The sequence below is a fragment of the Mesocricetus auratus genome, unplaced genomic scaffold (genome assembly GCF_017639785.1).
Source record: "Mesocricetus auratus isolate SY011 unplaced genomic scaffold, BCM_Maur_2.0 Super-Scaffold_4256, whole genome shotgun sequence".
Taxonomy (NCBI): domain Eukaryota; kingdom Metazoa; phylum Chordata; class Mammalia; order Rodentia; family Cricetidae; genus Mesocricetus; species Mesocricetus auratus.
This window is the reverse complement of record NW_024429182.1, coordinates 74,574,113-74,584,714: the sequence shown is the minus strand read 5'-3', so window position 1 is coordinate 74,584,714 and position 10,602 is coordinate 74,574,113. Positions and strand designations below refer to the sequence as shown.

The window sequence follows — 10,602 nt, the reverse complement described above, 5'->3', positions numbered from 1 at the left end:
AAGACACATTTGAGAGAAGCCACATGCATAGCGATGTCCCTTGTCATGTTATAATGATAACTTGGCAACAATCCCTAAGAAGGAAATCAGTACCTTCACTCTGATGTTTTCTCAATAGAAAAACAGGCAACTTTACTATGAAGGATTTAAAGATTATGTGGAAAAATACTTGAGGTATATGTGAATTAAATTTACACAACATACTAGTCACTGTAACAGTCAGTTGGACACAGCCTTAGGTCACTTGGAAAGGAGGTCTCAACTTAGGAATTGCATGATGAGATTAACCCATGGGCATGTGTGTGTGTGTGTGTGTGATCATGTTGATTATAACTGATGTAGGAAAGACCTGCCCACTGTGGGAGGCAACATTTCCTGGGTGAATTGTTCAGAGCTGAATAAGAAAGCAGTAAGCTTACGGATTTTGCTCCAGTGTCCTGCTTAATCCTCTTGTCCTGGCCTTCCTTGATGATGGATGGTCACCGGCAAGCTAAAGCAAACCCATCCTTCCTCCGAGTTGCTTTTGGTCCAAGTATTTTGTCACAGCAACAGAAAGGAAACCGGAGCCCACACAAGAGACCAGATTGCACCATTTCTTTATTTTCTTAAGCAGAAGGGTTGCATGAAATACCTGCAAAGGAAAAACCAGAGACAGATAACTGGGGTTAATGGTACTGAGACTGGAAAAGGCAAGGACAAGCTTGACTAAGATGGGTAGAGTGTTCTGGGAAAGATACTAGCAGCCATTCCACAAGATCATAAGGCAGTACTGAGAGGCATACTTTAAATGATAGGTTTTGGTTTTTTTAGGGGGGGTTGCTTGATGTTTTGCTGTTGTTGTTTGTTTTTGGATTTTTCAAGACAGGTTTTCTCTGTGCAACATCTCTGCCTACCCTGAAACTCACTTTATAGATCTGGCTGGCCTTAATTTCACAGCAATCTACCTGCTTCTGTCTCAGGAGTGCTAGAATTAAGGGTGTGTACCATCAACACCCAACTAAATGGTAGTATTTTTAAAGAATAAAAGTTGTTTTTACCTAATACATAAAGCATTAAAAGCAGGCCTAATGAGAGGATGGGTTTTTTTATTATTTTAATTTTAAATAGCTTGCTTCACATGTCAATCCTAGTTCCCTCTCCCTCCTCTCCTCCCATACCCCTCTACCATCCCCCCCCAGCCTCCCACCCTATCCCCACTTCCTTCCACATAGGGGATATCCAAAGTCTGTCATTTCACTCGGGGCAGGGTCCAGGCACTCCCCTAAGAGTCCAGGCTGAGAGAGCATCCCTCTTTGTGTTATGAACACACGAAGTCCATTTGTATGCCAGGGATAAACACTGATCCACTGTTCAGGGCCCCATAGGTTGCCCAGGCCTCCTCACTGACTCTCACACTCAGGGGGTCTAGATCAGTCCCATGCTGGCCTCCCAGCTGTCTGTCTGGGGTCCAAGAGCTCTCCCCTGTTCAGATCAGCTGTCTCTGCTGGTTTTGCCAGCCAATTCTTTGCCAATTTGCTCATTGCTCCTCTCTCTCTGTCACTGGGTTCCATGGGTTCAGTTCAGTGTTTAACTGTAGGTGTTTGCCTCTGCTTCCATCAGTACCTGGATGAAGGCTCCAGGATGGTTATAGACATCAAGAAGATGGGGTATTTTAACACATGTAGATACTATAAAGCTGGTTAATTGTACCTGTCTCCCCAAAATTTATCACGTTTATAGGGAAAAACCTTAAAATCTTTTTCTTCAACACTGTGTAATAAAGGATGAGGATCTGTAGCTGTCACAGCCTTACTATGCTGCTAGTACACCATACACTCTAGCCCTTATAATTGCAACTTCTTGGCCCTTATAATTGCAACTCAGAGCTCTGATCAGCCCTCTAATCCTTTGCTCTCCCTTCATTTCCCAGTCTCTGTTACTCAAATCCACACTTTTAGATTCCATGTCAGTGAGATCATGTGAAAGTTGTCTTTCTCTGTTTATCTCATTTACCATACTGATCTCCACTGTCTTCCATATTGTATAAATTGACAAAATGATGTTCTTTGTAGGGACACGTGGCATTCTAGATTTCCAGATGTACCCACTGTGTGCATGTGCTCCATTCTCTTCATCTATTTGTCCTCTGCTGGACCTGTAGGCTGGTTCTGTATCATATCATAGCTCTAGTGGACAGTGCAGTGACAGAAATGAGTAAGCAGGTGTCTTTGATGTGTGGAGACCATCTTCTTGGTTAATATGCTTGACTGGATCACACAGGAGGCTATTTTCCATGTTTTTAAGGAATTTCTGTGCTGTGTTCCATTGTGTCTGAAGTAATTACAGACAAAAACAATGATACTAATGGAGATGTAGGCTGAAGGGAAGTCATACACATTATTCTTCGTCTTTTAAATGATAGCCATTCTAACTAGGGCCAGTTGATAGCTCACTGTGGTTTTTATTTGCATGGAGGTTATACATTAAGATAGACACATATAACTCCACAACGCAATAGAGCTGCTGTTGTTCATAATAACCTATCATATAGTACATGAATGATTTGAAGAGGTTATCATGAACTAAAAGAGTAGCTTGACATAGCCAATACCAAGTAGCAATAAAGAGATAACATTGTTCGTTACTGTGATTTGTTAAGGATATATTATATTCCTGTCTTAATACCACACTTGACCTCAAAAATGTGTACATTTCATTGCTTGATGTTTTTAATATTTAAGGTATATAATATTTATCCTTTGATTTTATCATTACTTACTTTATATGAGTATCAAATTTTCATGCTGCTAAACTAATAATTAAGAAAAAAGAAAAATTACAGTATACTTACATTGGCTATAGATGTATGGTAGTCTCTAGTTCAGTCACCAGCTTAAAAAGGGATATAATAGATACACTAAAAGAAGAGAGAAATAACTGATGAAATAAAGAAAACAAAAGGAACAAAAGGCTTCCAACATGGTAGGTATTATTCAAAGGACATCAATTACTTTAAACATGAACAGTCTGGATATCTCAAGTGAAAGATAAGGTTGTTACAGCAGTTAAAAATATAATCTATTTGTAGATAAGCAGTCAATTTTAAATGCAGTACACAAATAAAATAAAAATAATGGATAGAGAAAGTTATACTAGCACATAATCAGAAGATATGTACTCTATCTATATTAATTCAAGTCAAATCAGACTTTTGTTTTATTTCATTTTCAAGTCACTAAAGATCAACCTAGAGTCACATGCTAGGCAAGCAGTCTCATACTGATGTATATCCCCCACCTCTTTTTTTATCTTTTTTATTTTGAAAAGTCTTTTCTCATTTTACATAACAATCACAGTTCCCTGCTTCCCCCTCCTGCTATCCCCTCCTTCCTCCCACCCCACCCCCCATCCATTCCTCAGAGAGGATAAGGTTTCCCATGGGGAATCAATGAACTCTAGTACACCCCCCCCCCCATATCTAGACTGACTAAGGTATCCCTCCAAAGAGAATGGGCTCCAAAAAGTCAGTTCAAGCACTATGGATAAATCCTGGTCCCACTGCCAGTGGCCCCATAGACTGCCCTAGTCACACAACTGTCATCCACATTCAGAGGGCCTAGTTTGATCCTATAAAGGTTCCCTATCAGTCCAGAGTCAGTGAGCTCCCACTAGCTCAGATCAGCTGTTTCTGCTCCACACCTCTTTTTACTTTCACTTTGAGACAGAATCTAAGGTGCCCAAGTTGGTCTTGAACTCACTCTATAGCCCTGGCTGACTTTGAACTTGTGATCCTTCAGACTCAGCCTCTAACAGACCCAGATCCAAATCGGAATTTAGTGTAGAAAAAAATGTTAAAGGCAAAGAGCTTGACATAAGTTGAAGAAGTGAATCCCACAGGAAGACGAAGCAGTCTTTAAGCTTCACACATCTAAGAATAGTGTCAAGGCACCCAAGGCACGGGTGGAGAGAGGAGACACTGGAGATGCCAACCCCCTTTGCCAGCAGCTGACAGAATCGCTGGGCAGAAGAGCAGTGAGTACGGAGTTGTACTGTTGCACAGAGCAGCCTGGAGATGACTGAAATTCATAGGGTTTCTCACCCAAAATATCACAATGCACATTCCCCTTAACTCACAGGAAGAGTTACCGAAGGCAACACATTCTAAGTAAAAGCAAAAACAAAAATCTCCACACTCATAAGCCTAGAGTAGGGATCAGCTGGGGTGTGCCCACAAGCAGCAAAGGAAATTCAGTCAGAAATACACAACAGAAAACTGAGAAGAAAAAAATTTAAAGCAAACAAAAACAGACACCAAACATGCTTTTCACTTGCACATGGGCCAGCTAAAGTCTCTGGAGAAAAATTTAAAATATTTTAAACATTAGAACAGAAAAAACCCACCTGCCAGAAATACATTGGAGGCCTGAGAGATGGCTTGGCATGTTTGATTTTTAGTGACATGAAGGCACTTGCCCCTCAAGCCTAATGACCAGAGAGTGATCCCTGGGACCCACCTCAGGGTGGACTGAGAGAACCAACTCCACGGAGTTTTCCTCTGACCTCCATATGAGCTCTGAGGCAAACTTCAGCCCTCACTTAACACATTATGTACACACACACACACACACACACACACACTTAATAATAAATTATAATTTTAAATGTTTTTTATTTTATTTATTTATTCTTCTCTCACATAATACATCCCAACTACAGTCTCTCTTCCATCCCCTCCTCCCAAGCCCCCTCCTACCTCCCTTCTCCCCCAAATCCACCGCTGCTCCATTTCCCTTCAGAAAAGAGCAGGTCTATCAGTGATACCAACCAAACTCGGCATAACAAGATGCAATAAGACTAGGTTCAAACCCTCATATCAAGACTGGATGAGGCAACCCAGTAGGAGGGGAAAAGTCCCACAAGCAGGCAGAAAGGTCAGAGACAACCACACACCCATTGTTTGGATTCCAACAAAAACTCCAAACTAAAGAAACACAGCTTGTATGCAGAGGGCGTCAGTCTGTGTGAGCCCTTATGAGTCCTGCTTAGTTGATACTGTGGGCTGTGTTCTCATGGTGTTCTCTACCTCTCTTGCTGCTACACTCATTTCCTTTCCCTCTTCTGTGAAGTTGCTGGAGCTAATGTTAGGCTGCGGGCTTCTGTGTCTCTGTATCTGCCCCCATCAGCTTCCCAAGGAAGCCTTTCTGATTACAATTAGGCAAGGCACTGATCCTGTGAGTATAGAAGAACATTGTGATACATTGAAAACAAGGCTCAGAAGAAAACATACAGCATCAAATGTATATTTAAAACATAAAATGTCTTACTGTCGTTCATTTTTATCTTATATGAATTGTAAATCCCATATTGCCTTATTGCTTTGCCTAAATAATGATCTTTTGAAGAGGCTTAAAATGTCAGTTTTTGAAAAATACAAACTACCAAAGTTTATATAAAAACAAACTGATCATTTAAATAGTCGTATATCTGTTAAAAAGTACATTCATTTTCAATAACTCTCCTAAAAATGAAAGAGTTGTATAGAGATGGTTTTACTGATGGATTCTTTCAAACCTCCAAAAAAGAAATGGTGCCATTTCTGTGTAGTTCCTTCTGGATGATATGAACAGAAGAAACAATCCTGAGCTTGGTCTATGAGGTCTTTATTACCTCAATACCAAACTCATTTAAGGCAGCATAAGGAAGGAAAACTGTACTAATATGTCCTATAAGAATAAGTATAAAACAACACACTAGAAAGAAATTTCAGCAAGATATAAAAGTCATTATGTGGAGCCGAGGAGATGGCTCAGTGTGTAAAGAGCTTGCCATGCAAACAAGAGAAACTGAGTTCATTTCCCGCTGGGGCACAGTTGCAGGAGCCTGCAACCAACCCCTGTGCTCGGGGGACATAGCGAAGGCAGGCAGACTCCAGGGGCTCAGGATTCTGTCACTCTAGGTGATGTAGCAAACTCCAGGTTCAGTGAAAGACCCTGTCTCGAAGACTAACAGAGGAAGACATCCCAAGGTCAACCTCTGACCTATATTTGTGTACCTGAACAAGTGAGCACACCCACATACACAGCTGTACACATGTACACAATTGGACACATACAACAGAAAAGTAATTATGTATAACCAAGCATAATAACTGAGTAGAACCAAATTGAACTCAGGTATATGTGTCCAATATCTTGACCTTGGGAAAGGATGTCACTATCTACAGTGTTCATGCTTCAGAGCCACACAACCAAATTTCCAAGAAAGTCTCATGAACTTCAAATAATCTTACTATTTTGTGTTTGGCTATAGTCATAGATATCCCTGGCAACATGTAACCAAAGTTGGATATGTTATTGTAATCCATCATTCAACAGGTTGAGGAGGAAAAGTCACATGATCAAATCTACAAAGAAAGGCATTTGGCAAATCTTTTCATAAAATTAAATTCTTAGGAAATACAGATGAAAGAAAAACCTTAAAACTTCTCCAACACAATTTTTAACAGTCCTCAGAAATATCAGCACAGCAGGTATCATATTTGCTGATGAGTATTGGGAAGGTTCTTCCCAGAATAAGAAACAAAGCACTGATGTCGCCTCATCACTTCTGCTTAGTACCATGATAGAACATATGGCTAAAGCAATAACACAAGAAAATTAAATAGAATTATATAACATGAGAAAGAAAAAGCTTCCTTTGCATATAGCATAATTGTGTATAAAGTGCTAGAGAACTGCCAAAAAATATTCATAGCTAATAAATAATTACAGGAAAGTCACAGGATGTAAAATTAATAGACAATGTTAATTTCTGCTCTATATATCAACAATGAACAACTGCAATTGTAAGAAAAAAATTATTTGCATCAGCACCAAAAATTCTATAGGCACCAATAGCTGGGGAACCTGCATAGGACCAAACTGGGTGTTCTGAAAGTGGGTGACAGTTATGTGACTTGATCTGTTGTGAGGGCGGGGCTGTCAGTGGGATCAGGACTTATCCTGGATGCATGAACTGTTTTTTAGAGCTCTATGGTGGAATATCTTGCTCAGTCTTAATACACGGGGAGGGTCTTGGTCCTGCTTCAACTTGGTATGTCAGACTTTGTTGACTCCCCAAGGGAGGCCTTACCCACTCTGAGGAGGGGATGGGGGATGAAATGGGAGGAGGGGTAGGGAGAAGGGGTGGGGAGAAGAGGAGAGAGTGAGTCCTGAACTGGGGTTTGTACATAAAATGAAAAACAATTAAACAAAAAAAGTTTTAAAAAATTTAAAGTCTATGTGAAGAAAAATTGCAAAATTGTTAAATAAATAAAAGAGATCCAATACATGAAAAAATTTTGAATTGTTCATATTCATAAATACAAGTAGTCAAGCCTGTGAGTATATCAATTCTTCTCAGCTTGCCCTACAGGGTGAGTATAATCACAGTCAAAACCTTCCAAGTTTATTCTGTAGATAATGACTTGCAGATTCTACTACTGATGTGGGAAGGCAATGACCCAGGCTATCTTAAGACACCCCGAAGAACAAAGCAGAAGTCCGGCTGCCTGACTTCCAGGTCTACTGCACAGCTGTAGTAATCACAATGTCGTGGTGTTTATACAAGAAAGAACAAACTATTTTTGTGGAAGTTGAACTCTTTGTTTCCTTTTTAAATTAGTGACTCTTAATTGTAGAGAATAATGGGTCTAATTTAGAGATTTCTATGCATGTAATATATCTGAAACATGTCCGTGCAATGTGATTTTATCTTTGTATGAGAGGTATGGAGGAGGAACAGGATGAGGATGGAGAAGAGGAGGGGAAAGAAGATGAGGGGGGTGGAGAAGAAACAGGAAAAGAGGAGGAAAAAATTAAGAGGGGAGGAAAAGGAGGAGGAGGACTGATTTTTCACAAAATCTAGCTCAAAACAGATCTCGAATGTGAAAAAAATCCAGATGATATCCGTTTTGTAGTGAGTTTTAGATTTGAAAATGATTAACTTTGCTCCACCCATCTCTGGGGGACTGAGTTGATAATTAACAGTGGCTAGGGAAAGGAGTGACGTTTCTTTCAGTGGTGAAGTCCCTGTTTCAGTTACTCAGGCTTTAGTAAGTAGCCTCATACCCATGCTCATGAAGCAACACTAATTAAACTCAGTGAGTTACACAGAGAAGTCGTGAGAGGAGATCAGGGCTTGTGGGGAGGAAGGGTTGCAGAGGAAGGAGGGTAATGGGGGTCATGATTCAGGTCTATTATACATTTGTTATATATGAACTGATAAAGGACTTCTATTGAAAATATGCAAAGAACACTTTTAAAATTTATTCTCTCATACATTACATCATGACAACAGTTTCCCCCCCCTCCACTCCTCCAAGACCCCCACCATTACCTTTCTACCCCAGATCCACTGCTCCTCTGTTTCCCTTCAGAAAAGAGCAGGTCTTCCAGAGACATTAACTGCACATGTCATAACAAGATACAAGATTAGGTACAGACCCTCATATCAAGTATGGACATGGCAACCTAATAGAGAAAAAAGGTTCCAAGAGCACTTGAAAGAATCAGAGATGCCCCAAATTCCCACTTTTAGGAGTCCCACAGAATGTCAAGTTACATGATCATGACATATATACAGGGGATCTAGTGCAGACCCATGAAGACTCCATGATTGTCGCTTTAGTCTCTGTGAGTCCCATATGAGCCCTGCTTATTTTATTCTGTGGGCCATGTTCCCTTGGTGTTCTCAACTCCTCTGACTCCTATAACCCTTCATCTTCCTCTTCTGCAGAGTTCCTTAAGCTCTGCCTACGTTTGGCTGTAGGTCTCTGTACCTGCTCCCATCAGTTTCTGGAGAAAGTCTCCCTGATGATGATTAGGGTAGTCACCTACCTATGAATATGGCAGATATCATTAGGAATCATTACATTGACTTTTTTGACCAGTCTTCTTTTGTTCTATTCTAAGTCACTGGGCATCTGGTTCTTGGCCATCCAGGCAGTGTTGGGAATGGGATCCCTCTCCAAGCATGGGCCTTAAGCTGAACCAGTCATTGGTTGGCCATGCCCATAATTTCTGCATGGTCATTACCCCAGCAGACAGGAAACATTGTAGGTCAAAGGTTTTGCGACTAGGTTGATATCCCAGTCTCACCACTGGAAGCCTTGCCTGGTTACAAAAAATGACTGGTTCAGGTTCCATATCCCTCATTGCTAGGAGTCTTTGATAGGGTCACACTTATATATTCCAGGGAGTTTCTGCTGCACTAGGTTTTGAGTCATCTCTCCCAATATTCTTTCCCTCCCCCACCCACCTAATCCCTTCTGTTTCCATCCCCACAAGACCTAGTCCACCTGCAAAATCTATTCTGCTTCCCCTTACTAGGGAGATCCATGCATCCCTACTTGAGCCCAACTTGTTACTTAGTCTCTCTAGATCTGTGGATTGTAGCATGATTATCCTTTCCTTAGCAGCTAATATCCACTTTGAAGTGAGTATATACCATGTTTGTATTTCTGGGTCTGGGATACCTCATTAAGGATGTTTTTTTCTAGTTCCATCCATATGCATGTAAACTTCACTTTAAACAGCTAAGTAATACTCCATTGTGTAAATGTATCACATTACATTTTCTTTATCCATTCTTCAGTGGAGGGACATCTAGGTTGTTTCCAGTTTCTGGCTGTGAATAAAGCTGCTATGGACATAATTGAGCAAATGTTCTTGTGGTAAGATTGAGTATCCATTTAGTATATATATATATATATATATATATATATATATATACATATATATATATATATATATCCCCAAAAGTGGTATAGCTGGGTCTTGAGGTATATCAATTCTCAATTTTCTGAAGAACTGCCATATTGATTTCCATAGTAGCTGTACAAGTTTGTATCCCCACTATCAATGATGGAGTGTTCCCCTTGCTCCATATCCTTGCCAGAATGAGCTGTCACTTGTGTTTTTTATCTTAGTCATTCTAACAGGTATAAGATGGAATCTCAAAGTAGTTTTGATTTCCCTGATAGCTAAGGATGTTGAACTTTTCTTTAAGTGTTCCTCAGTCATTTGAAATTTCTCTATTGAGAATTCTGTTTAGATCTGTACCCTATTTTAAACTGAGTTATTTTGTTTGTTGATGTCTAATTTCTTGAGTTCTTAATATATTTTGGATATTAGTCTTCTATCATATATAGAGTGGGTGAAATAGCATCTTGAAATATCATGTTGGTGGGTTTTTCTTTTAATGAGGGTGAAATGTACTTCCCTCTCTCTTTTGATTAATTTTGCTTTGAAGTGTTTTTTTTATATTAGAATAGCTAAACCATCTTGCTTCTTAGATCTGTTTGCTTGGGAAATCTTTTTCAACCCTTTAATCCAAGGCAATATCTATCTTTGATATCGAGGTGTGTTTCTTGTATGCAGAAGAAGGATGGATCCTGTTTTCACATCCATTCTGTTAGCCTGTGTCTTTTTATTGGGGAAGTGAGACCATTGATATAGAGAGATATTAATGACAAATGATTGTTAATTCCTGTTATGTTGTTATTATTGGGGGTGTTGGTTTTGAATGTGTATGTGTTTCCCTTATTTTGGCTTTGCTGGTGTGATACTACTTATTTCCTGTGTT

The 10,602-nt window shown here is 39.9% G+C and overlaps 1 long non-coding RNA gene across 2 annotated transcripts in view; it reads right to left on the bottom strand.

The window, feature by feature from the left end:
• Positions 1-549: 549 nt before the first annotated feature.
• Positions 550-10,602, bottom strand: part of LOC121134637 — a 34,052-nt gene continuing 23,999 nt past the window's right edge. The window contains exons 2-3 of one of the 2 annotated variants that reach the window (XR_005871729.1): positions 2,831-2,896; positions 550-631 (exon numbers count right to left, since the gene is read on the bottom strand). This is a non-coding gene — a long non-coding RNA (uncharacterized LOC121134637). Of the gene's footprint in view, positions 632-2,056; positions 2,311-2,830; positions 2,897-10,602 lie in introns of those variants that run through there. The other variant, XR_005871730.1, reaches the window with a different exon arrangement.